The 27800-nt window shown below is 36.5% G+C and overlaps 1 long non-coding RNA gene and 1 other non-coding gene across 3 annotated transcripts; both read left to right on the plus strand.

The window, feature by feature from the left end:
• The first annotated feature begins 448 nt into the window (after window positions 1-448).
• LOC110765054 (uncharacterized) lies at window positions 449-27800 on the plus strand. Of its 2 annotated transcripts, none has more exons than XR_015836278.1 (3): window positions 449-793; window positions 2839-2984; window positions 4384-6074. It is a non-coding gene; the product is annotated as an uncharacterized LOC110765054 (long non-coding RNA). The 2 variants fall into 2 exon arrangements; XR_015836277.1 differs by lacking the exon at window positions 4384-6074 and adding an exon at window positions 26588-27800 and having other exon boundaries at window positions 451-793.
• Window positions 14678-14784, plus strand: LOC148293927 (small nucleolar RNA R71). The gene has a single exon (XR_015836861.1). It is a non-coding gene; the product is annotated as a small nucleolar RNA R71 (small nucleolar RNA).

The following is a 27800-nucleotide window of genomic DNA, read 5'->3' on the forward strand; positions in this document are numbered from 1 at the left end:
ATGTCTTTAAAAACATTGATAATTAGTAAACAACTTCAATAGGAATCTGGAATCTAATTCTCCTCAATCAAACTCCTCCTCAATTCAATTCCTCCTAATCCAATAATGGATTAGTAAACATGCCATGATTTCAAATCCCTAAATCTAGCAGGTCATTGCAGTCACCTAGTACAAATAAATAATAATGACCCAATAAATTCAAGAAAAAGCAATGCTTTCAAAAAAATGAGAGAGAGAGAGAGAGAGAGAGAGAGAGAGAGAGAGAGGGTGAGCTGATAGATAAGCAGATGCGGAAGGGAAAGTATTATTTGGCAGCAAAAAGTGATTAGAAAGTTTGGTCTGTCTAACAAAATCTGACCTCTTTTATGTGGGTTAGAACGTTTGGTTGGTCCTCATTGGGTTTTACGTTTGCAGCCGGTAATCTTCTCACAGACAATACAAAATCTACCGGTCAATCCCAAACAAACAAACCCCTCCCATCCCAACTATAAGCCCCAGTGCAGCCATTGCATTGGTTATTGGGTGCTGCAACTTGTCACCACCAACACCTGAATGGCACGTGTCCTTCCCTCTAAAACCCAGGGGTGCTTATAGCATGTGGGAGATACTGAAAAATATTGAAAGAGCTTTCTACTACATGAAGTTTCTTCTTTGCCTTTTTCAAGTTTCACCCTTATTTTTAATCTTTGTTCGAGTCAGTAAGATTTTCATGACCCCATTTGATCATTGTGCGCTCATAGAGCAATGGCATTTATGCGAAAAGGCTCAAACTCAGGCACCAAACAGCTTTAAGGTAAGCCATCAACAACTTTCATTCAGCTTCTTTTTTATTTTGTTCTTCGTAAAATGAAATGGTTTCGGAATCTACAACGAAAAATAGTATAGAAAAATGGTCTGTTGCTTTCATTTGTGAAGAAACTCGGTTGTTCCAGTTTGTGAAATGTTCAAGTATTTTTTGCAGTAGAGTTGTTTATGCATGGGGTAGCTTTTGCTTGTTTGGCTTCCTCTGCATAGTTTATAATGGATTTTTGGGTGTCCTTGTTCTCAAATTTTGTAGCAAATGCGCACTCTGTTTCCTCTATTTCCTCTGTTTTCTCTGTTTCTATGTTGGTTTTTTCTTTTTCTTAATAACTAGCCTCTTTGCATGCGCTTCCGGGCTTTTTTTTAAAAAATTTAAATTTATTTTAGAATTAAAAAAGATAATGGGTAGTTGTATTCCATAAAAATAGGATCCATTATCTTATTTTTATTATTATTATTTTTAAAATATGAAAAAGTGTGAATTTACCATATTATCCTCATTTAATTAATAATTTCAATTCTTAATGTTTGCATTAACTAAGGGCATTTTCTGGTATTTTGAATGTTTCACCATTCTCTGCCTTTTGCTTTATATATATAGATGATATAGTATTGCAGTTTGCTGACAGGAAAATCCTAATATTTATTAATAGTTAATTTTAATAATGATAGAAACCGCGTTTTTATTTTATGATAAATTAAGAAAGAGAGTACAATCAAACAATTTATACATACTGACTATTCATAGGAACTAAAAAGCTCTAACTAAGATTGGTAGGTCATACTTGACCCCATAACAAAAAAAAATATTGGTAGGTCATACGCTTTTATCTGTGTTTTATGGACATAGACGTCAGTTGAGGTAGGTCTCATCACGCATTGTATTTTAATAATTCGAACTGTTTAATTTTTAGATATTCTCTCAAAGATCATCTCAATAAAAAACTACTTGAATCCGAAACTATTTAACCACTCAATTAGATGGTTATTATTATAGTCTTTTCTTGAAGCATCGTGTTCGTCTATTTTGTTGGTCCCTACTAGATGCCTTAATGATTTTCAATTTTTCTGATTTTTGCAAGGATAATCAATGAATGAATACTTGAAAAATAGACAGTTTGGATGGGTGAAAAAAAATAAATCGTAAAGAACCTTAAAATGTGTACATAAAAAGAAATTATTTGAGGAATCCCTCAAGAATATAGGATTTATATATTATATCAGTGTCATGGAAAGAAACACAAATTATGAGAATATAAGCTTAAATAGTAATAACATATAGGGAGAAGAAGAAAGAAAGAAAAAGCAGGTAGAGGGTCAACGAAGTTGCACTACAACCTACTGAACGGTCAACCATCTACCAATCGCATGGTGGAGTGAGATGACTGGTTGTTTGAGTGGATGGTCAGGTATGAGCCTTTGGATTTTGGTCAAACCATAACGTTACAACAAACAAATATCTTCTCATAGCTCCAGAAGTTACAACAACAATACTTGGTAATATTCATGCTACTAATTATTGTCCTCTATTTTCTTTAAATATTAATAGGTTTTATTTTAATAAATAAATAAATTAATAATTGGTATATGAATTATTTTCTATATTTGTAAAGTGCAAATCATTTTCGTTTTGTTTTTTTTATTCCCATTAGTAGTCAAACTTTTGGGTGGGTGTTGATTAATTTTGTGGGCCAAGAAAAGAAAAGACATGGACCAACAATTTATTTTGGGCTAAAATAATTATCTGGGCAAATGTCTATGGCCCGACTAGATTGGTGTTCCAGACCAGTCCAGTCTGTCTACCTTATTTGACTTATCTGGGTTTGAGTTTTGTTTTTTTTGGGTCAATATGTGATTGATTCAAATCCTATTTCTTTCTTCAAAATTGACATAGTTAGAGCGTGTTTACTTTTAAGAGTATAATAGCTGGTTTTGTGAGACATCTTATAACATGAATCAATTCAATTGTGCTGAGAATGCAAATAATAATATACTGCTTCTTTGATTTTCATCGTCCGAATATGGATTGTTATGCAGGAGGCTCTTGATGGAGCACCGACGATCGTCACGTCAGCAGACATATATTGTGTTTGGAGATTGAAGAATTACCAAACTGATCATACGTACCAGACTGAAAGTTAATTATATTGCAGATTAATTCATGGTCTGTCGTGCTGAACATAGTAAGTTTTCTTCATTTCATCCTTAATTAATAGATATGACTGCTTCAAACTATGCATATACGTACGTACGTTAAATGAATGGCTTCTAGCTTTACTGATATATACATATATTAATCATATATGTGTGTATCTTGATTGAATGCATATTTACTGAGAAAAAAAAAAAAAAAAACTCTTACTCTTCGTCATCGTAAGTCTAAGAACAATGTGCATGGAGAATGGTAGATACATAAAACAACCCAAGCAGAATTAATGCTTTTCTACAAACATATATGTTCAAACATTACAAAGATTTTACAAAGTATTAACAGTTAAACCTCTCTCTCTCTCTCTCTCTCTCTCTCTCTCTCTCTCTCTCTATATATATATATATATATATATATATATATATATATATATATAAATTCTCTTATGCGGACATCCGGACGTTATTATCGTGCGGACGCCGTGTATTTTTGTACTACCCCTCTCTGTTTTCCTGCTTGTTTACAATATGATCTACACGATAATAACTTGCAGACATCTGGATAAGAGAATAACTATATATATATATATATACCAGAAGGGGGACTAGGACCTATAATTTAGAAGAACTAGATTAAAAAGGATTTTTAACTAGTTATAGATATCTAATAGATTAGCTTGTGTATTTAAGAGTTGGCTTGTGTATTTAATAATTTGAAGACTTTGAAGACTTGGAAGAGGAAATAGATTAGCTAGCTACGGAAGAGGGTAAAGAGTATGACCAAGTAATTGACTTGGAAGATGACTTGAGCAACTAAAAAATAAAAAATAAAGAAATAATGAATAAAATAGATTAATGAATGGATGCAAATTGAAACTAATAAATTAATCATAAACTCAAAAGAAAATTAACGTAGGTGAATAAATTATATAAATAAAAAATTATGAGAGTACCAAATTTAATTAAAATGAGAATACAAATTAATGAAAATAATTGAATTAACATAAATTAAAATTTGAAGGACTATAAAGATAAACACAGAAAATAATATTTAATTGAAAATATTATTAACTGTGGAAGCTTTGAAAACAAAGTAAGAACTTACAGAAATCTTAGTTCAGTGAAAGCAAGCAATGCCACGCAGGACACTCACACTCCACTCTCACTCACAACTATTGTAGTTGCCTCAGGTCTACAAACTCTGAGAGAACTTTGAAAACTGAAAGAAACTTACAATGCTTATTGGACAAAGCTTGCCTCTTACAAATGAAAACCTTCTAACTTATAGACTTGGCTTACGAAAGAAGACAAAAAATCTTTTGAATTAACTGAAGTGAAAAACATTTAACTTTGAACTTTGTCGGGGCATCTTTGCTTTCGGCTACTTTGAATTGAAGGGCATGGGCATCTTTGAAAAAACCTTTAACTTGTCAGGGCATCTTTGACTGGAAGGAAAGGCATCTGCTTTCACATGGGTGAAAGGACTTTAACTCTGCATTCGGCTACTTTAACTTTGGCAGAGGCATCTTTGACTTGGAAGGCTTCAATCTTCAGAGAGATCATAAGGATCTTGACTGTCGGGCACGTAATCTGACCATCTAGGCTTGGGCTTCTGACTGAATTGCTGACTAGGCACTTGACTGGAAGAAGATTCTGACTTTGGACTAGCATCTTCATCTTTCATTTGAGAAACTTGGGCAAGGAGCTGCTGTGCTAATTCTGTTAATTCTTTCTTAGATTTTCCTTTAAGGGAGGCATTTGAAATGCTTGGAGAGGCTTCTTTGACTGTATTTGAGCTGCTTGGAGGCATCTGAATAGGCGGGTAATTTGCATTGACTTCATTGATAATTTTTCCTATAATAACTTTATCCCACCATTTTACGACATAATGACGGCTTAGGATCCTGGTGTCCCAATTAATCTGATAACTCCATTTTAGAATCCAGGGCACTCTGTATTTGGCATAGAAATGAAGGAGCATAGGGAAGAACTTTTCTTGCTTAGTTAATTGGTGCTTTTGACTAAAATAATTAATTGTGGGTCGGAGACCTTCTGGAATGATTTCCCAACAGGGGCCAATAATGTTCCACCATTGGAGAAACCAGCATGGAAAATAGGGCTTGAATTTGGCATCAAAGTTCATGAACCATGAATGACTGAAATCCTCGTGCTGATGAAATAAAATTGTATACCAGGCATCAATGTAGTCACCATAATTATAAGTAAGGCCTTATTGAAGTGGCAACTGGTCATATGCATTTTTACTCCAATGTTCTGGCTTAATGACTTGGCGAATATAAAGGGAATGAAAAATTGTGGCTTCTGTTTCCTTGTCTTTAATAGGCCTAATGTCTACTGATTGGGTTTCATATAGAATATCCCTATAGAATTTTAATGACTTGGAGGGATGGCTTGGAAAATAATGCATATTTGGAGGAAAGAATTTCTTAGCTATTTTAATTGGGTCATTCAAATCTTCTAGATAAGGCTCAACAACAAAAAGATGACTATTGCTTTTGGGAAAATACCTAGACCTTTGAATTGGGCTTTGAGGGCTTTGACTCTGAGAAGGCATAGGAGTATGAATAACAAAAGGGTCATATTGAGAAGTTAATGCTGCTTGATAATTAGGGCGTAGAGAAGGTTGGCTTAGAGGATTAAATTTATTATTAACTGGAATTGACATATAACCTGGAAAAGGCACAAGTTGGGCATTGGCTTCTGGTTTGGGCATCAGGGTTGCTGGCAGGACTCTGGGTTGACTCTGGCCTGGGCTTGGTTGGCTTGATTGACTGTATTGCATTATTTGCTTGTCTTTCTTTTCTTTTTCTTTACTTGACATGGCTTGTTGTTGTTAATAATATGTTAACTCGCAATTGTACGGGGCAATTAGTAGTATAGCAAGACAAGTACGAGGTCGTACCCACGAAGACTGAGAAGTTCAAATTAGTTATGTACTTTAGATTACCAAATTCAAGAAGTTAGGAAGTTAAATCTAAAACAGAATTTAAAGCAAGAGTGAGTTTGAAAACAAATGCAGCAAGATTAAAATGAACTTTGAAGTGAGAATGCTTGTGATTATAGAAAGAAATGAACAAACTGAAATTGCAACGGAAAGCAAGTAAACAAAAGTAACAAAGGGTGGTTTTGAAAGTTAAAACACAGGTTTGGAGACTAGGGCATTCGATTCACCATAACAATTCAATTCTGGGTTATAAAGATTCAAGTAACAAGTCTAATTCAGATTCAAAGATTGATTCTAGCTAAAGTATGATTAGGCCATGGTGTTTGGTCCTAACCTTGTGTTCCTAATTCCCTAATTTGATCATTTGTTGTCTAACCTAAAATTAAGCATTAGGAACCCATTAAGCATAGAAGAACATTTTAAACAACCAAGTATGTATCTAATCCCTGTTGTCGAATGTCCATACATACTCTTCCTATTCATAGTTCAGTTCGAATTAAAGCATGGTGTATACTCTTAATTCAAACCAAGATAGTTAACAAACAAGTTCTAATGGTGATCAATCATTCAAACAAGCATGTTAACTTATAAGCATAATGAATAAGAACATGAATCATGAATCAAACTTGAAACTCCAAACTTATAAACCCAGAATATTCATGTTAGGTTACATCGAAGCCCTAGTTATGGATTTAGCTACTCATAATGGAAAAGAGACTTGAACAGAAATGAGAAAACATAATGAATGCAATAAGAGTAGAAAAACCCTTTTTCTGAAGTTCTTGTGGTGTCCAAGGCTTCTCCAAGTGCTTCTCCACTTCTAATGCTTCTCCAAGAGCTTCCCCACTTCTAGAAAGATGTATGAAGGATATGGAGGTGATTTGGGATGAGTTTGAGTGAGTGGTGATGGCTAAGGAAGATGAAATTCGTAGGGAAATGGAAGAGAAGTTTGCTGGAGTTGTTTTGGTGATTGTTGGAGTGTTTGGGATTGTGAGAGTGTTTGAGGATGGTTGGAGTGAATTGTGGGGGTTGTGAATCTCAGGATTTGTTGTGTCTTGAATGTGGAATGGATGTGGTATTTATAGGGAGAGGGGAGTGATAAATCTGAATTCAATATGGCTAATGCATACAACACTTGCATTATAAAAGATGAATTGGTTGATGCACTTCACTAATGCATACAACACTTGCATTATAAAATCTGAATTGGTTGATGCACTTCAGCAATAAATCCCACCAGCAGCCCTAGCTCATCTTCATGTCACCATGACCAAGCTTCCAACCAGCTACAATAGCTCATGCCTAGCTCACCATGACCAAGCTTCCAACCAGCTCATCCTGAGGTCAGCATGACCAGCAACTTCAAGGGCTTACAACTTGGGCTAGGCTGAATCAAATGAAGACTTTAAGATGTCCATTGTGAAGTTCAGAATGTGTATGATCCAACCACACAAGTATTGGCCCAATCCAAGTTCGGAGGAGGAAGTTAAGGCCGAAACAAATTGCTAACTCAGTTTGCTCGCTGACAAAATCCATCCTGAGCATGGTTCTGTGTTTGCTAGGTGACGGACTCCATATTTATCCAATGGGGCTGAATTTTGGATATGTTATAGTACACACCCATTGAAACAACTTTCATGAAGAATGCTGCCTCATCCGAGCTATGTAGGTTGCTGAAACAAAGCTTGCAATATGACCTACGGAACTGGACTGGCAGGGGGCTGTAGCCAAAATGAGTTTGTCTTTAAGCTCTTCTTCTCTTCATCCAAATTAGGCCTTAACATGCATGAATTGCATGAATTATGCTCTCTTGCTCTTTTGGCCTACAAAACACACAAAGGGAGGCAAATAACTCAAAATTATAAGAAACTAAGCAAAAGAAGTAAGTAAATTGGGCATGTATATGTATGAAATTATGAGCTTAACACACCCCCAAACTTAGATTTTGCTAGTCCTCGAGCAAAACAAAAGAGAAACAAAGATAAAAACAAAACAAGAAGTTAACTAGACCACTTTCGTAGGTAACTCGATTGCATTGAGCGTATGCAACAAGCCTTTAAACCTCTTGGCATCCCTAGTAGGAGGAGTTGTGTCTCCTGAGGGTTTAACAGATACGATACCCACAAACGTTTTTCTAACTCTACAAAACAAAATGGTTAGAAAAACAACTTTGAAATCAACTAATGAAAATGAAAGAAAGTTTTAGTCATACCTTCAACACCATAGAGTTGCCAAGATAGGTCATCAATCAGTGTGTACAAGTGGAAGCTATAGCTCAAAGGCACACAGTTTCAAAGCAAGCACACTCAAACCTTGAATAGAGAACATGCTTCGACTCTAATTCTCACAGATAACACTCAATCACTCAGAACCTATGTTTTAATTCTCTCAAGAAAGCATAAGTGAGTGTATGAAATAGAAGCACAAATTTGGTTAGATCTCATGAAAGGAATTAAATACTAAGAATAGAGATACACACATACTTACCAGCACCCATGAATACATCCTCAAAGATCAGCTAGGTCTTTCAGAATGTTGTAATGAAAGGCTAAGGTTTAGGGGAAATGGAAGAATTGGAAGGAAAAACAAATAACTTAAGAACATACCAAGGTTGCATGCTTCATTAATCTGCAAGGCATCATTGATTTAGATTGGCATGGCAGCAAACTTCATGGTATCACCTGGCATGGACTTTATTTTTCACACTTAGATCAAATCGAAACACTTTCATCTTCGTTGATTTGATCTGCATCTTCATTAACTTCATTGCACAGATTCACACCAAATTTCATTTAGGTACACGGCAGCAACTTCCTTGCATCAAACTTTATCTTGGCACACCTTGGTATATTTCTAAGTTATAGGGTATGGCTACAAGAGGTTAAGTATCTCAGATTGAGATACAAAGGTAGGGAAAATGATGAGGGTGATAAAAGAAAAGGCTTTGAGTGTTTGGCTTCAAGAGGGCTAATGGAACACACATATGGGTAGGGTGAAAAGAAAGCATATAGAATGGTTATACACACATAGCCTAGCATCACTTCAATGAGTTCATTCATGAATGAGAGCAAGCATATGATATCTGCAAAAGAGAATCATCCTTAGTATTCGATCAAAATGAAATGATGAGATCAATTAGAGTGAATTGAAGAAAATAAGTATGGATGAGAAATAGAACACTTTAAACCCTCTCAAGAAAGCAATTAGGCTCGATATAGCTCACTAGGGTAGTCTCCACTATTTTCCTTCAAGAATTTGAGCATGGTACTTTAGCCACCAGAATTCTAAGAGCCAAAGCTTTGTGAAGTGCAAAATTCTGATATGAAAACCTCAATGGCAGCTCCATAGCATCGATTGTATGACATTTAGAAAAAAAAAATTAGTGACAAATGAACGAAAATTGAAACACAAATGAATGAAATTTGAAAACCTTCCCCCCAGACCTGAATTAAACATTGTCCTCAATGTGAAAGCATACAAAAGATGATTGAGAACAAACAAATGATAAAGGGAAAAGTTTAGAAGAAGGTTTAGGAAAAATATAAAAATAAATAAATGAATATATAAGCAACTCATGGATGACCAGTTAAGGGCCTCAGAAAACACAGCCAGGGGATCCGGGAAGGTTGGAGGGGTCACAATGGTCCCGCTTAAAACCCAAACTTCTTAGACACCGAAGGTGTCGCCTAAAGAACTCCTAGACACTGTATTGACGGAGGTGCTCACTGGGGTTACCAAAAGTTAGCTTATATGAATTATTATTATTATTATTATTTTTTAATTTTTATATTTATTTATTTATAAAAAGGAACAGAAACTTAAAAATAAAAACAAAACAAGTAAAGAGAAAGGATTGAAATGCTTCCCCTTGATGCGATTAGGTCGATTGCTACCAAGCACCTTCTTCTTGAACACATGGGTTGCCTCCCAAGAAGCGCCTTAGTTACTGTCTTGGCAAGACATTGTGCAATCAGCTAAGTTGATGGTACGAAGGGAAGTTGATCTACCACATGGCCAGTTTGGATGCCAGCTGAAACTCCCTCATAGAATGGCTTTAAACGTTGTCCATTTACTTTGAAAGTCGAGCCATCTTTAGGGTTTTGAATCTCGACAGCTCCATAGGGAGAAACATTGACCACGGTGAATGGGCCTTGCCATCTAGACTTCAATTTTCCTGGAAAGAGACGCAAACGTGAGTTAAACAAAAGAACTGACATACCTTTGGAGAACTCTTTCCGTTGAATGTTTCTGTCATGGTAACTCTTGGTTCGTTCTTTGTAAAGCTTTGCATTCTCATAAGACTCATGTCTAATTTCTTCCAATTCATTGAGCTGAAACTTTCTTGCATGGCCTGCCTTGTCTAGATCAAAATTTAACTTCTTGATGGCCCAAAAAGCATTGTGTTCAAGCTCCATTGGCAAGTGACAAGCTTTCCCAAACACAAGACGATAAGGGCTCATTCCAATGGGAGTCTTATATGCAGTCCTATAAGCCCATAATGAATCATTGAGCTTAGCTGCCCAATCTTTCCTTGTATTGTTCACCACCTTCTCCAGGATGTGCTTAATTTCTCTATTGCTTATTTCCACTTGACCAGAAGTTTGCGGATGATATGGTGTAGAGACTCGATGGGTGATGTTGTACTTCTTCATGAGTGCTTCGAATGGCTTGTTACAGAAGTGGCTGCCTCCATCACTAATGACAGCCCTTGGAGTACCAAACCTTGTGAAAATATTATCCTTCAAGAACTTCAGCACCACCTTATAATCATTGGTTTTGGTGGCTATGGCTTCCACCCATTTAGACACATAATCAACAACAACAAGTATGTAAGTATAACCAAAGGAAGATGGGAATGGTCCCATGAAATCAATACCCCACACATCGAAGAGCTCCACAACAAGTATGTTATTCAATGGCATTTCATTCCTGCGACTTATGTTCCCCATCCTTTGGCACCTATCACACTTAACACAAAAATTAAATGCATCTTTAAATAGAGTGGGCCAAAAGAAACCAGATTGCAGAATTTTAAGTGCTGTTTTCTTAGCTCCAAAGTGACCTCCACAGGCCAATTCGTGGCTATGCCTAAGTATGCTTTCTTGCTCTTCTTCTGGAACACATCTTCTGATGAGTTGATCCGGGCAATGCTTGAATAAGAAAGGTTCATCCCATACATAATGTTTCACCATGGAAAAGAACTTCTTCTTATCCTGAGAAGTTAGATCATTTCTAAGAACACCACAAGCAAGATAATTAACAAAATCAGCATACCATGGCTCTTTGACTTGGGCAGCATATAGTTGTTCATCAGGGAAAGTCTCATTCAAGGGTAGCACAGCTCCTCCTTTTTCTTCAACCACAATTCTGCTCAAATGATCAGCTACCACATTCTCACATCCCTTCTTATCTCGAATCTCCAAATCGAATTCTTGCAGCAAGAGAATCCATCTAATCAAGCGTGGTTTGGCATCCTTCTTAGTGAGCAAGTATCTAAGGGCTGCATGGTCAGAATAAACAATTACTTTAGAACCAACAAGGTAAGAACGAAATTTTTCTAAAGCAAAAACCACAGCAAGCAACTCCTTCTCTGTTGTGGAGTAGTTGATTTGAGCATCATTCAAGGTCCGGCTAGCATAATGAATCACATGGGGCAGCTTGTTCTTCTTTTGACCTAAAACTGCACCAATAGCAAAGTCAGAGGCATCACACATTATTTCAAATGGTAAAGACCAATCCGGAGCTATGATAATAGGGGCTGAAGTTAGCTCCCTCTTCAAGGTAGAAAAAGCTTCCATGCAAGCTTCATTAAACTCAAAAACAGCATCCTTAGCAAGGAGATTACACAATGGCCTTGTAATGCTTGAGAAATTTTTGATGAACCTTCTATAGAATCCAGCATGACCTAGAAAGCTTCTAATTCCTTTAACAGAGGTAGGGGGTGGAAGATTTGAGATGAGATCGATCTTGGCTTTATCCACTTCGATTCCCTTGCTTGAAATCACATGGCCTAGCACAATGCCTTGTCTCACCATGAAGTGACACTTCTCCCAATTCAAAATCAGATTTGTTTCCTGGCATCTTTTAAGCACTAGAGACAAGTGGTGAAGACAATTATCAAAAGAGGAACCAAAAACTGAAAAATCATCCATAAATACCTCAATGAATCGTTCCACCATATCTGAAAAGATTGACATCATGCATCTTTGGAAAGTTGCTGGGGCATTGCACAAACCGAATGGCATCCTTCTATAAGCAAACGTACCAAATGGGCATGTGAATGTGGTTTTCTCTTGGTCTTCCGGAGCAATGGGAATTTGATTATAACCTGAAAAACCATCAAGAAAACAATAGTAAGCATGGCCAGATAAACGTTCAAGCATTTGATCAATAAAAGGTAAGGGGAAATGATCTTTTCTAGTGGATGTGTTCAACTTCCTGTAATCAATGCAAACTCTCCAACCAGTGACAGTTCGTGTAGGAACTAGCTCATTCTTCTCATTCTTCACAACGGTGATTCCGGACTTCTTTGGAACAACTTGCACAGGGCTCACCCACTTAGAATCTGAAATTGGGTAGATGATTCCTACATCGAGTAGCTTTAAAACTTCAGCTCTAACCACCTCTTTCATGTTGGGATTTAGCCTCCTTTGGGCATCACGAGATGGTTTGCTGTCTTCTTCCATTAAAATCCGGTGCATGCACATGGTTGGACTAATTCCTTTGATGTCTGCTATGGTCCACCCAATGGCTGTTTTATGCTCTTTTAGAACTTTAATTAAGCTCTCTTCTTCATGTGAGGAGAGACCTGCAGCAATTATAACAGGGAGAGTTTCGTTAGCACCCAAATATGTATATTTAAGATTATTGGGAAGAGGTTTAAGTTCTAGCTTTGGTGGGATGACAATGGATGGCTCCAATTTCGTGGATGATGGTCCAAGAGGCTCGATTGGTGGCCTAAAGGATGGTGGGTATGGCGGAAACACTTCTAAGGCAGCCACCACTTCTTGGAACTCCGGTTCACAAAGATCTTCCTCTTCTTGTGTTAAGACAGCTTCTAGAGCATCATTAGACTTTCTCTGCAAAATTTTGGAAGAAACCTCATGATCCACAACATCAATTGAAAAGCAAGAATCAAGAGAGATAGAAGGTTGAGATAGAGCATTAAGCATTTTAAATTCAACAGTTTCACCCAAAACAGTCATGGAGAGGGTGCTATCTTTCACTTTGATGATTGTGTCTGCAGTGGCCATGAATGGTCTGCCTAGGAGAATGGGATCAACACGATCTCCATTTGGATTGTCTTCCATGTCCATCACTACAAAATCAGCAGGGAGAATTATTGTATTAACTTGAACTAGAATATCTTCTACAATACCTTTTGGATATTTTATAGAATGATCAGCTAGTTCAAGTCGCATTGAAGTCTTCTTCATCCCTTCTAAGCCAAGCTCTTGATAAACTGAATATGGCAAAACATTGATGCTTGCTCCCAAGTCCAACATGGCTCTTCCAACCTTCTTGCCTCCAATGTTAATGGGAATGTCAAAGCTGCCAGGATCATCTAGTTTTGGTGGAAGCTTCCTTTGCAATACAGCACTTACATTCTGGTCGAGCTTTACTCCTTCATTTGGAGCGAAATTGAGCTTGTGAGTTTTCAAGTCCTTGATGAATTTTCCATATGCAGGAATCTGTTCAATAAGATCAAGCAAAGGCAAATTGATATTAACTTTACTCAAAATATCATAAATCTCTTTAAAAGCCTTATCTTGCTTTGCTTTCTTAAGACGGCCTGGAAATGGAATCTGTGGAACATATGGAGCGGGTGGCACGTATCTATCTTCTTGAAGATGTGGTGGCACAAATTTGTCATCCCTTTTATGCAATTGGAATTGATCGGATTTCTGAGAATCTGATTTGGCCTTAGGAGCAGATTGAGAAGTTTTGAGTTGTTCTCCTTCCGTAGCCATGGTCTCCTCGTCTTTATCTTCTACAATCACAACATCATTTGAAAGATTAGAATCATCTTTATTATCAATGATCTTACCTGATCTGAGCACATGAATGGCCTTGGCTTCTGGGTTCTTTGGATTGATCTCAGTTTGGCTTGGCCATTTCCCAGGCACTCTTTGAGTTATTTCAGCAGCTATTTGGCCTAATTGGACTTCCAATTTGGAGATGGCAGCTTGTGTAGTTTGCTGAAAATTGGATTGGTTGATTGCCATCTGCTTCACTATATCTTCCAATGATGATGATGATTGTTGTGGCCTTTGGAATGAAGGGGGATTTGCTTGATTCTGGGTATTTCTCCATGAAAAGTTTGGATGATTCCTCCAACCTGGATTATAACTTTGAGAGTATGGATCATTTCTTGGACCTTGGTTGTAGGAATTTACCAACTTAGCTTGCTCTTGCACAAATTCTGGATATCCAGCCCCAAGTGGACAAGCTGTGGTAGCATGGTCATGAGATTCACAAATGCTACACACTTCCTTCGGAGGGCTTCTTGAGTTTAATGCAAGAAGAGCATCTAGCTTTTGTTCCAGTTTTGAAATCTGCACACTAGAAGCATCATTAGAACCACTAATAACACGTTTACCTCTTGTATCCGTATGTTGGGTCTCCATTGCTATCTCCTCAAAGAGTTCGTACGTTTCTTCTGGAGTTTTGGTTTTAAAAGAACCACCTGCAAAATTGGTGACTATATTATGACTAGAAGGGGTTAGTCCTTTATAAAACATACGCATTTGAAGCTTCAATGGAATCCCATGATGAGGACATTGGTTGAGCAACCCATTGAATTTCTCCCATGCTTCACAAAACGATTCATCATCTTGCTGTGCAAATAACAAGATCTTGTCCCTAAGCATGTCGGTCTTTTGCGTGGAGAAGTATTTTTCCAGGAACTTCTTTTGAATGGCAGACCATGTAGTGAGTGAACCAGGCTTCAAAGAATTCAACCAATACTTCGCCTTATCCTTTAAAGTGTATGGAAACACTCTCATTCGAAGTTGATCTTCTGTCACACCTGTCAAGGGAAAAGAACTCACAACATTAAAAATATCCTTTATATGAGTCAATGGATCTTCATTAGGTAAACCATAAAAGGAAGGCAGCATATTAAGATGAGAAGATTTAAGCTCATAATTTCGAGCTACAGTGGGCAGCAAAATGCTTGAAGGAGATGCTGGAATTGTTGGGATATCAAGTTCTCCCATGAACTCAATGGCAGCCATCATTTCTTCTTCTTCTTGGTCTGAACTTGCTTCCGAATTTGAAAGTGAAGAACCGGGAAGTTCAGTGTGGAGAGCAAGACTTGTAAATGTAGCAAGAGCTTGCTCTTTTGCAGTTGACAACTCCCTTTCTAGACGATTCTGAATTTCAGAGGTCACTCGTCTGGGTTGCAATGATGGTCCTGCGTTCAAAGATCTAGAACGTTGGAACGAAGACCTCACTTGTTCAAGTAATGGATTTTTAGACATAAACTACCTGAAACAGAAAATTAGATTAATTAGAAACACTAAAAAGAATAGGGTAACCTTGGGCACATAACCAGGGAAGAACTTTCGTTCAGTCCCCGGTAACGGCGCCAAAATTTGTTGTTAATAATATGTTAACTCGCAATTGTACGGGGCAATTAGTAGTATAGCAAGACAAGTACGAGGTCGTACCCACGAAGACTGAGAAGTTCAAATTAGTTATGTACTTTAGATTACCAAATTCAAGAAGTTAGGAAGTTAAATCTAAAACAGAATTTAAAGCAAGAGTGAGTTTGAAAACAAATGCAGCAAGATTAAAATGAACTTTGAAGTGAGAATGCTTGTGATTATAGAAAGAAATGAACAAACTGAAATTGCAACGGAAAGCAAGTAAACAAAAGTAACAAAGGGTGGTTTTGAAAGTTAAAACACAGGTTTGGAGACTAGGGCATTCGATTCACCATAACAATTCAATTCTGGGTTATAAAGATTCAAGTAACAAGTCTAATTCAGATTCAAAGATTGATTCTAGCTAAAGTATGATTAGGCCATGGTGTTTGGTCATAACCTTGTGTTCCTAATTCCCTAATTTGATCATTTGTTGTCTAACCTAAAATTAAGCATTAGGAACCCATTAAGCATAGAAGAACATTTTAAACAACCAAGTATGTATCTAATCCCTGTTGTCGAATGTCCATACATACTCTTCCTATTCATAGTTCAATTCGAATTAAAGCATGGTGTATACTCTTAATTCAAACCAAGATAGTTAACAAACAAGTTCTAATGGTGATCAATCATTCAAACAAGCATGTTAACTTATAAGCATAATGAATAAGAACATGAATCATGAATCAAACTTGAAACTCCAAACTTATAAACCCAGAATATTCATGTTAGGTTACATCGAAGCCCTAGTTATGGATTTAGCTACTCATAATGGAAAAGAGACTTGAACAGAAATGAGAAAACATAATGAATGCAATAAGAGTAGAAAAACCCTTTTTCTGAAGTTCTTGTGGTGTCCAAGGCTTCTCCAAGTGCTTCTCCACTTCTAATGCTTCTCCAAGAGCTTCCCCACTTCTAGAAAGATGTATGAAGGATATGGAGGTGATTTGGGATGAGTTTGAGTGAGTGGTGATGGCTAAGGAAGATGAAATTCGTAGGGAAATGGAAGAGAAGTTTGCTGGAGTTGTTTTGGTGATTGTTGGAGTGTTTGGGATTGTGAGAGTGTTTGAGGATGGTTGGAGTGAATTGTGGGGGTTGTGAATCTCAGGATTTGTTGTGTCTTGAATGTGGAATGGATGTGGTATTTATAGGGAGAGGGGAGTGATAAATCTGAATTCAATATGGCTAATGCATACAACACTTGCATTATAAAAGATGAATTGGTTGATGCACTTCACTAATGCATACAACACTTGCATTATAAAATCTGAATTGGTTGATGCACTTCAGCAATAAATCCCACCAGCAGCCCTAGCTCATCTTCATGTCACCATGACCAAGCTTCCAACCAGCTACAATAGCTCATGCCTAGCTCACCATGACCAAGCTTCCAACCAGCTCATCCTGAGGTCAGCATGACCAGCAACTTCAAGGGCTTACAACTTGGGCTAGGCTGAATCAAATGAAGACTTTAAGATGTCCATTGTGAAGTTCAGAATGTGTATGATCCAACCACACAAGTATTGGCCCAATCCAAGTTCGGAGGAGGAAGTTAAGGCCGAAACAAATTGCTAACTCAGTTTGCTCGCTGACAAAATCCATCCTGAGCATGGTTCTGTGTTTGCTAGGTGACGGACTCCATATTTATCCAATGGGGCTGAATTTTGGATATGTTATAGTACACACCCATTGAAACAACTTTCATGAAGAATGCTGCCTCATCCGAGCTATGTAGGTTGCTGAAACAAAGCTTGCAATATGACCTACGGAACTGGACTGGCAGGGGGCTGTAGCCAAAATGAGTTTGTCTTTAAGCTCTTCTTCTCTTCATCCAAATTAGGCCTTAACATGCATGAATTGCATGAATTATGCTCTCTTGCTCTTTTGGCCTACAAAACACACAAAGGGAGGCAAATAACTCAAAATTATAAGAAACTAAGCAAAAGAAGTAAGTAAATTGGGCATGTATATGTATGAAATTATGAGCTTAACACTTGTCTTTCTTTTCTTTTTGTAGACCTGGGTTGGAATTAAACCTTCCTGAATACAATTCAAATCGGCTCTTGAATCAAATAAAGCAATTGTATTTAATTCAAATTCATTAATAAAAATACTAACTCTGGAGTACCATTTTCTAAAATTAATTTGCTTAATTAAACTAATGACCTTTTCTTCTTTATCGGATAATTCATTTAAGGCTTACAGTAAAATCTGGATAACAATCAAAATGTACTCCTAAAATGAATTATCCGATAAAGAAGAAAAGGCCAAGTAAAGAAAGAGAAAAGAAAGACAAGCAAATAATGCAATACAGTCAATCAAGCCAACCAAGCCCAGGCCAGAGTCAACCCAGAGTCCTGCCAGCAACCCTGATGCCCAAACCAGAAGCCAATGCCCAACTTGTGCCTTTTCCAGGTTATATGTCAATTCCAGTTAATAATAGATTTAATCCTCTAAGCCAACCTTCTCTACGCCCTAATTATCAAGCAGCATTAACTTCTCAATATGACCCTTTTGTTATTCATACTCCTATGCCTTCTCAGAGTCAAAGCCCTCAAAGCCCAATTCAAAGGTCTAGGTATTTTCCCAAAAGCAATAGTCATCTTTTTGTTGTTGAGCATTATCTAGAAGATTTGAATGACCCAATTAAAATAGCTAAGAAATTCTTTCCTCCAAATATGCATTATTTTCCAAGCCATCCCTCCAAGTCATTAAAATTCTATAGGGATATTCTATATGAAACCCAATCAGTAGACATTAGGCCTATTAAAGACAAGGAAACAGAAGCCACAATTTTTCATTCCCTTTATATTCGCCAAGTCATTAAGCCAGAACATTGGAGTAAAAATGCCTATGACCAGTTGCCACTTCAATAAGGCATTACTTATAATTATGGTGACTACATTGATGCCTGGTATACAATTTTATTTCATCAGCACGAGGATTTCACTCATTCATGGTTCATGAACTTTGATGCCAAATTCAAGCCCTATTTTCCATGCTGGTTTCTCCAATGGTGGAACATTATTGGCCCCTGTTGGGAAATCATTCCAGAAGGTCTCCGACCCACAATTAATTATTTTAGTCAAAAGCACCAATTAACTAAGCAAGAAAAGTTCTTCCCTATGCTCCTTCATTTCTATGCCAAATACAGAGTGCCCTGGATTCTAAAATGGAGTTATCAGATTAATTGGGACACCAGGATCCTAAGCCGTCATTATGTCGTAAAATGGTGGGATAAAGTTATTATAGGAAAAATTATCAATGAAGTCAATGCAAATTACCCGCCTATTCAGATGCCTCCAAGCAGCTCAAATACAGTCAAAGAAGCCTCTCCAAGCAGTTCAAATGCCTCCCTTAAAGGAAAATCTAAGAAAGAATTAACAGAATTAGCACAGCAGCTCCTTGCCCAAGTTTCTCAAATGAAAGATGAAGATGCTAGTCCAAAGTCAGAATCTTCTTCCAGTCAAGTGCCTAGTCAGCAATTCAGTTAGAAGCCCAAGCCTAGATGGTCAGATTACGTGCTTGACAATCAAGATCCTTATGATCTCTATGAAGATTGAAGCCTTCCAAGTCAAAGATGCCTCTGCCAAAGTTAAAGTAGCCGAATGCAGAGTTAAAGTCCTTTCACCCATGTGAAAGCAGATGCCTTTCCTTCCAATCAAAGATGCCTCTGCCAAAGTAAAATTAGCCGAAAGCAGAGTTAAAGTCCTTTCACCCATGTGAAAGTAGATGCCTTTCCTTCCAGTCAAAGATGCCCTGACAAGTTAAGGGTTTTTTCAAAGATGCCCATGCCCTTCAATTCAAAGTAGCCGAAAGCAAAGATGCCCCGACAAAGTTCAAAGTTAAATGTTTTTCACTTCAGTTAATTCAAAAGATTTTTTGTCTTCTTTCGTAAGCCAAGTCTATAAGTTAGAAGGTTTTCATTTGTAAGAGGCAAGCTTTGTCCAATAGGCATTGTAAGTTTCTTCCAGTTTTCAAAGTTCTCTCAGAGTTTGTAGACCTGAGGCAACTACAATAGTTGTGAGTGAGAGTGGAGTGTGAGTGTCCTGCGTGGCATTGCTTGCTTTCACTGAACTAAGATTTCTGTAAGTTCTTACTTTGTTTTCAAAGCTTCCACAGTTCAAAAATATTTTCAATTAAATATTATTTTCTGTGTTTATCTTTATAGTCCTTCAAATTTTAATTTATGTTAATTCAATTATTTTCATTAATTTGTATTCTCATTTTAATTAAATTTAGTACTCTCATAATTTTTTATTTATATAATTTATTCACCTACGTTAATTTTCTTTTGAGTTTATGATTAATTTATTAGTTTCAATTTGTATCCATTCATTAATCTATTTTATTCATTATTTCTTTATTTTTTATTTTTTAGTTGCTCAAGTCATTTTCCAAGTCAATTACTTGGTCATACTCTTTACCCTCTTCCGTAGCTAGCTAATCTATTTCCTCTTCCAAGTCTTCAAAGTCTTCAAATTATTAAATACACAAACCAACTCTTAAAGTCAAGTCTCCATCTATAACTAGTTAAAAATCCTTTTTAATCTAGTTCTTCTAGATTATAGGTCCTAGTCCCCCTTCTGGTATATATATACCAGAAGGGGGACTAGGACCTATAATCTAGAAGAACTAGATTAAAAAGGATTTTTAACTAGTTGGGCGGAAGACTTGACTTTTGTTTGGCTTAATTATTTAATGACTTGAAGACTTATCTAATGGAGGTGATGACTTAGATACTCAATTTGGAGGAAGAAGAAGGCTTTAAGGAATCAGAGCAAGTGATAATAAAAACTTAGAATGGAGTAAATGCACACTATTAAAATATAAAGATATAAACCAATATAATCGTAATTTAAATAAACTGCAAAAGGACCTCGCATGAAACTTTGAAAATAACTTGACTTATATTAACTAGGTGAAGCTTAGTCAAACAAAATAAAAACTTACAGAAATCTTAGTTCAGTGAAAGCAAGCAATGCCACGCAGGAGACTCACACTCCACTCTCACTCACAACTATTGTAGTTGCCTCAGGTCTACAACACTGAGAGAACTTTGAAAACTGAAAGAAGATACAATCTTTACTATGCTAAGCTTGGAGATACAAATGACTCGGGGCTTCTACTTAAAGACTTGGCATACAAAAGAGGACAAAATAACTTTTGAATTAATTTCTACTTTAACTTAGGTGAAACTTGTTTTGTCTTTGGGTGAAGAGACTTTAACTTTCAAATGTCGGGGCATCTTTTGACTCTTGAGGCAACTTTTGCTTTAACTCAGGGGCATCTTGCTTTAAATCTTGCTTTCGGCTACTTTGACTGAAAGGCTTAGTCTTCGTTCAGATCATAAGGGTCTTGACTGTCGGGAACATAGTCTGACCATCTAGGCTTCGGCTTTTGACTGAAGGGTTGGCTTGGCATCTGTTGACTGGAAGAAGATTCTGACTTTGGGCTGGCATCATCATCTTTCATTTGTGTGACTTGGGCAAGAATCTGCTCAGCTAACTCTGTAATTTTTTTTTTGGATTTCCCTTTGAGGGAGGCATTGGAGCTGCTAGGAGAGGCAATGTTGACTGGATTAACTGGTGCTTGAAGAGGAGGGAACTCTGTATTCACTTGAAAAATGATTTTATGAATTTGCACTTTGTCCCACCATTTGACTGCAAAATGACGGCTTAGAACTCTTGATTCCCAATTAACTTGGTAATTCCATTTTAAAATCCAAGGTACTCTGTATTTGGCCATAAAATGGAGGAGCATAGGGAAAAACTTTTCTGGCTTAGTTAACTTGTGCTTTTGACTAAAATAATTAACTGAATTTTGGAGTTCAACTGGGATAATTTCCCAAATGGGGCCATGAATGTTCCACCTTTGGAGAAACCAGAAAGGAAACTGGGCTTTGAATTTGGCATCAAAATTAAGAAACCATGAATGGCTAAAATCTGGGTGCTGATGATAAAAAATTGTATACCAGGCATCTATGTAATCACCATAATTATAAGTAAGGCCTAATTGCGGATCTGTTTGAAGGGGTAACTGATCATAAGGGTTTTTACTCCATTGATCAGGCATAAGGATTTGGCGTGTGTAGAGAGAATGAAAAATAGTGGCATCAGTTTCCTTATCCTTGATTGGCCTAATTTCTATTGACTGGGTTTCGTAAAGAATATCTCTGTAAAACTTGATTGATTTTGAAGGGTGACTCGGAAAATAATGGAGATTGGGAGGAAAGAACTTCTTGGCTATTTTGGCTGGATCATTAAGTCCTTCAAGGTAAGATTCAACAACAAAAAGATTTGTGTGGCTTCTGGCGGCATATCTGGACCTGTTAACTGGACTTTGTCTTTGTGAAGGAATTGGAATAGAGGGGTTAACTATGAAAGGATCAAACTGTGAAACTAAAGCTGACTGATAATTAGGGCGTAAAGAAGGATGGCTCAAAGGATTAAACCTATTATTAATTGGAATTGGAGAATAACCTGGAAATGGCATAAGTTGGGAGGATGACTCTTGCTTAACTGGCATTAAAGAAGCTGGGAGGATTCTGGGCTGATTCTGGCTTGGCTGACTGGGTTGACCATACTGCAAATTTTCCTTGTCTTTTTCTTTGCTGGACATGATTCTGCTTGTTTGTCCTGCAGGAACTCTCTTGTAAGAAAATCTGGAATACTGTTTTCACTGCCTCTCAAATATTCTAACTCAAAATCAAAAACACTCAGAATGGCCTGCCATCTTGCAAAAATTTGCTTACTAGCTATATTTTTAACATCCTTTTCTAAAACATGCTTTGCTGACTTACAATCAACTCTGACCAAAATTTTTTGATTTAGTAAATCATCCTGAAATTTGCTTATGCATAATACAATAGATAAAATCTCTTTTTTAATAGTACTGTAATTAGCTTGAGATTGACTCCAAACTCCAGAATGAAAACGGACAATTTGCTCAGGAGACTCAGGGTTAACTTTTTGCTTTAGAATACCACCATAACCAGACTCAGAGGCGTCTGTTTCAACAATTTTAAAAGAATTAACTGAAGGAATACCAAGGCATGGAAGTGACTTGACATGGACTTTGATTTGTTTAACTATTTCTGTATGACTTGGTGTCCAGGCAGGAGGATTGCTCTGGAGACGATCAAACAGGGGCTTGCATAGCTTTCTTAAATTTTGATAGAAATCAGAAACATAATTCAAAGATCCTAAAAATCTATGTAGTTGACTCTTTTCTAGAATTTGATCTGGAAATTTATCAGCAAACTGGATAACTCGGTTGATTGGGCTTATTCGAGATTGACTGATGTTGAAACCTAAAAACCTAATATTAACTTGGAATAACTTAATTTTCTTAGCAGAAAGGACTAAACCATTTGACTTAACTATCTGGAGAAATTTACTCAGGTGTTTCCAGTGTTGCTCAATTGACTCAGAAAAGATTAAAACATCATCAATATAAACTATGGAAAAGTGACTGTAAGAATTAAAAATTTCATTCATTATATTCTGGAATTCACTAGGCGCATTTTTTAATCCAAAAGGCATGACATTCCATTCATAGTGACCGAAAGGAGTTACAAAAGCAGTTTTATATCTATCTGACTCCTTAATTTGAATTTGCCAAAAACCACTCTTCATATCAAATTTACTAAAGATAACTGCCTTTTCTAATCTGTTAACTAGATCTCTTTTATTAGGAATTGGGTATCTAATCCATTCTAAAACTAAATTAAGGGGCTTATAATTGATAACTAGACGGGGGGCTCCTCTTTCTAACTCGGCATTTTTTTGAACATAAAAGGCTGGACAAGACCAGGGTGATTTACTCTTTCTAACTATTCCTTTGTTGACTAGATCCGTGACTTCGGCTTTGCATAATTCCATTAATTCTTGGCTCATTTGAATTGGACGGGCTTTGGTTGGAATATTCTTTTCACTAAATGACCTGACATAAGGTAGGGAAACGACATGCTGCTTTCGGTGCCAAAAAGCATTGGGCATATCAGAACAGACTTCATTTTTTAACTTTCCCTCAAATTTACTAATTTGTGACTGTAGTGACTTATCAGCTAACTGTTGTTCTACTCGTTTAAACTTGATTTCTTCTTTAAGGAAATTAACTTGCTTTGTTTTATTTTGAATTAATTTAACTGACTTAGACACTGCTAACTTTTGGAGTAACTTAAGACTGTGTAATTCTGGTTTAGTTAAAAACTCAAATTTGACATTTTCTCCTAATTGACTTGAGGTGACTCCATCATACTCTACCTGGAAAGGATAAAGTAGTGAAATAAAAGGTAATCCTAAAATTACTTCATCCGTGATATTCTGGATCAGGACAAAGGACGTCTTAAAGCATATTTTATTCTGGCAAACATGGGCTTTGGGTAATTCATATTTTAACTTCAAGGCTTTACCGGACGCTGTTCCTAGAACTTCTTTTGACTTCTTGTAATACTGGGTTGGAACTAAACCTTCCTGTATACAATTTAAATCGGCTCCTGAATCAAATAAGGCAACTGTATTTAACTCAAATTCGTTAATAAAAATACTAACTCTGGAATACCTTTTCCTAAAATTAATTTGTTTAATTAGTTAATTACTTTATCTTCTTTATCGGACGACTCAGGTTCTGACTCAGAACTAGACTTTCCAAAGGGATTACTAGACTCTGATCTAGATTCCATTAACTTAACTAGATCCTGTTTAATTTCATAATTCTCAGTTTGTAACTTTTGACTTATTTGTTTCAACTCTAAAATTTCTTTCTTAATTGTTTTGGTTTCTAACTGGAGATCCTGAAGGGTAACTTCTTTCTTTTTACTAAACCTTTCTAAGGTGGTATTAAGACTTATCTTAGGAGGCGTAGGAGAATTAGACTCTTCTTGACTTATGACTTTTCTAAGTTTTCTAAGGTATTCGGATTTTAACTCGGGATCCTGGATTTTACTAATTAACTCTATTAGTAATTCTTCTTGTTCTTCTTGCTTAGTGAGAACACAGATTGATTTACTTAAGATTCTACAGCATTTATATCCTTACATCCTAATTGGACTTTTGGTTCACTAGACTGGGAACTGTCTGAACTGTAACCATGTGAACTGGCTGAGGACATAGGGTCTGACTCAGTATTGGCTAACTCAAGGACTTTAATTAACTTGGCTTCATCTTCATAGGCTAATTTTAATTGCTTAACTGTGTCTTTAACTTTACACTCATTAGCATAATGTCCTTGCTTTTTGCATTTGTAACATCTAACTTTGCTTTTATCTGTCTTTTTCTGACCCTGTTTACTCTGTCGGTAACCTTTTGAATAGCCTTTTGACCATTTACTTTTCCTAGGGGTAAACTTTCTTTTACTATAAAACTCATCATTATTTCTGAAAGAATTTCTTTTACGGGAATAATGGCGACTTTTACTAAAGCGTTTATCATGGCTTCTTTTGACTTGTCTAGATGGCGGGACCGATGCTAGACCATACTGTTCGCAGAAATTACCTAACTCGTACTTAGCATTTTTTCTGTCGGCTTGGATTGATTTACCTATTTTTAGATCTACACACATTTTCATACCGACTTGGTTAATTGTACTAATTATATTACCATAGGTTAACTCATCGTAATTAATTTGACCGGACTCATTGCTTAAGACTATTCTAATCTTATGGGAAAATAGATTAGGAAGACCATTAATAAACTTTTCTTTCCAAAAGGCTTGATTACTATCATCTCTTAACATAACTCTGGAAATGAAAACATCTTTATACCATCTAAAGTCGCTTAATTAGCTTAGGGCATCGAAGATTACTTAACTGATCATGTATTCTAGTTGTTGTACTACTGGGCGTACCAATAAAGTGCTCAATTATTGTATATAAAAGGACATTGACTCCGTCTTCTATTCCTGCTCCTAGGCGTTCATCTAAGATACGGAAACCATCTTCATTTATTTTATAGGCATGGATTATACTTAGTTTGGCTTCTTCTGTGAGGTGTTTATCCCACCAGAAACGAAGTGTTCCTGTGAAACCTGTTTCTAAAAGGGAAACTATTTGACTGTTTTAACTGGTGATTTGTGGCATAACTATTGGCTGCCATAGACATATGCTGTAACTTGTTAAGTATCTCCTGTTCGGACAAGCCATCAATATTCCATTCGTATAGCTTATCAGAAGATACAGAAAACTGACTCTGGGTTCTTTCTTCAAACTGGACATCTGGGGGCGTAGGCTTAGGATACCAATTTTTGGTAAGGCTTGTGGGGTTGACCTTTCCTGTTAACCTGCTAACTTTATGACTTTGAGAATCCTGGTTAACTTGGAGATTACTAAAGGCTTGTTCAATTTTAGACATATTACTAGTTTCTGACTCTTGACTCGAAACTGACTCTAAAGACATAGCTGACTCACTATCAGAGTTAACTTCAAATTGTAAAACTCTAACTGAGGTTTCTTCTTCTTTTCCTTTATCTTTATCTTTATTTGGCTTTGGCTTAACCGGGGTTAACTCTTTGAACATTTCTTCAATTTTTCTCATTGTTGGGTTAACTTTAAGGGAAGACTCCGATTTTAACTCTTGAAATTTAACTAAAGGTTTTTCTTTCTTAAGCTTTAGAGTAATTTCCTGGGGAATTAACTTATCGACTTTGGTTTCTATTTTATCTAATTGTTTTCCTATGACTATTAGCCTTGTGTTGGTGTAATTATTTTGTTCTATTACCATTTTATTGGCATCTTTTGATTCTGGGATTTTGTAAGGACTAGCAATGACTTTAGCATTCTTGTGATTAATGACTATTGTTTCTACGGGAGGATGTGTGGAGATGACTTTGGTGTTGTCTTCTTTTTCCCATTTTTCTTGGGTTAAAGTCTTTATTTTTTGACATGTATGATGACTTTCTATATAGTCTAGGTAGTAGGTGTCTGAGTTAGTGGTTTTCATGTAATCTTTCCAACCATTAAAGATTATTTTTCTTTGGTCTTTGGGGAAAGTTACGTGATAATTTTCTTTCCTTAACTTGTTTTCAGGAGCACAATAATGGGCCTCTAATTTTGACCATTGGATTTTAAATGGTTTACTAAGAACTCTTAATTGGGCATCATATAATTCGAAGGTGGAACCATCTAACATATCTGACTTAGTGGGTGACTCAGGCTGTATTGGCTAAGGTGGTGCAGTAGGGATTTTATTGTAACTTGGTTGGACTACTTGTTTAGCTTTTCTTAATTCATTAATTTTAAAATCAATTAGGGCTTTATCGGCTTCTAAATCACGTTCTGTAATTGAGGATGACACTGCAGACGAATGTCTTGCTGGGAACTTGAAGGATTGACTAGGCGTAGGTAACTGTTCTAATTGAACTGTGGATTTAATTGGCCTATTGAAACTGATTTTAACTGTACCGTCTAACTAAGGCTGTATGTAATCTAAATCATTTAGACTACGTTGAATTGGCTTAGGGGGGCATTCAATAGTTAAGAACCAATCTTTGGGTAAACTGACATCAGACCACCTAATCATTTGAGGAACTGTGACATTAGCATTAGACGTATGACTTTGGATTAAAAGTGTTTGATTCTTAGGGCTTTTACTAAGGGCTTGGAAATTCATATTTGTACCTGTAACTTTGTAATAGATTCTATAAATTAAAGCTAAAGGTTGGGTACCTGGTAAGACATTATAACCGTGAGTTTTAATATTTAAAGTTAAAACTTTTAATATATGGGGATCACTTAGGCTTACTGTAAAATCTGGGTAACAATCAAAATGAACTGGTCCATGGCATAAACTTGACTCAATGATTCCTAATACTCCATCTTGGAAATCGTTAAATCTGGCATCTCTTAAACTTAAAAGAATTGCTGCTTTAAGGCCTAACTTAGTTAAGGGTTTCACTGCGACTTGGACTAAACCTAAATGCAGAAAATTATTACCTTCTTTTTTATGCTTTTTAATTGACTCGAGATTAAGTAATTGGCATGTTTCATGTTCTTTACCTAAGGCATAGACTTGTTCTACTGTCTTAATATGTGTAGTTGACTTAAAAGCATTAATTGACCATTTTTGCTTATAAATTTCTTTACTAGGGACTTTAGGTATATTCCAATCATTACAGTGTAACTCACTACTAGTTGATTCAAATTCTAATTGTTCTTCATTAACTATGTCTGGAACTTGACTCAAACTGGTTCTAGAACTAGAAGAATTAACTGAATTGGTTCTAAATAGACGACTCATACT

This window comes from Prunus avium, chromosome 6 (genome assembly GCF_965620075.1).
Source record: "Prunus avium chromosome 6, drPruAviu1.hap1.1, whole genome shotgun sequence".
Lineage (NCBI taxonomy): Eukaryota > Viridiplantae > Streptophyta > Magnoliopsida > Rosales > Rosaceae > Prunus > Prunus avium.